Here is a 1,009-nt window from a genome sequence, read left to right on the forward strand (position 1 = left end):
AGTAACATCGTTAAATTTAAGGCTAAATCCAAGGCAGAAAAGAAACTTGAAAAGCAAGTTTCATTACTTCCAATCAACGAGGAGCCTCTCCAAAAACAACTTATCTGGCAAGCGAAGAGCCTAAAAATGAAATTACATATGCAAAGGTGACGTCGTCTCCGGCGGACACTGCAAAAGTCCCACCGATTGTAATTGAAAATAACAGATATATGTATACTTTAGAACCCTTAACGATAATTAAATCACAATCCGGTTGCACTCACTCTGGGAAGTGAACAACAACTAGACATAACTATTTTTAAAAAAAGAACAGACTGGAAAGCTAATCAAACTGTCCTAAACAGGAAATATTAGGAAGGTGTCAATAATAAGATTTCATTCATAATGGAGCATTCTCCTGACATCCTGTGATGAAGACACTTCGAATGGAGGAGTCGCTAAACTTATCAGGCCGGGCACAACTCACTGCATTTTGGAGTCAGATCCAGATATTGCGATGGATAACATCTCCCCAACTGCCGCTAATAAGGGAAAAGATAAAGAAATTGGTAGGATCGTACACACCAACAATTGTGGTAGGCGACCTAAACTGCAAAAACCCTGATTGGAATAGTAGAATGATAATGCAAATGGAAGATTAGCAGAATGGAGAGATTTTGGAATAGTCGTCATAGGTCCAACGGAACAAACATACGTCCCATATAGCAGGAGGCTATTGTAAAATCAATTCCTGATGTAATTGATTTTACAATAATGAAAAATGCAACAACCTTAGAACCCTTAACGATAATTAAATCACAATCCGGTTGCACTCACTCTGGGAAGTGAACAACATCTAGACGGAACTATTTATAAAAAAAGAACAAACTGGAAGGCCAATCAAACTGTCCTAAACGAGAATATTAGGAAGTTGCCAATAATAAGATTTCATAATGGAGCATTCTCCAAACAACCTGTGCCTGCAGGAGACCAAAAATGCTCCAGAAAGTAGGATGGCGTCTCGGGGCTA

This window comes from Aethina tumida, chromosome 8 (genome assembly GCF_024364675.1).
Source record: "Aethina tumida isolate Nest 87 chromosome 8, icAetTumi1.1, whole genome shotgun sequence".
In the NCBI taxonomy this organism is placed as follows: domain Eukaryota; kingdom Metazoa; phylum Arthropoda; class Insecta; order Coleoptera; family Nitidulidae; genus Aethina; species Aethina tumida.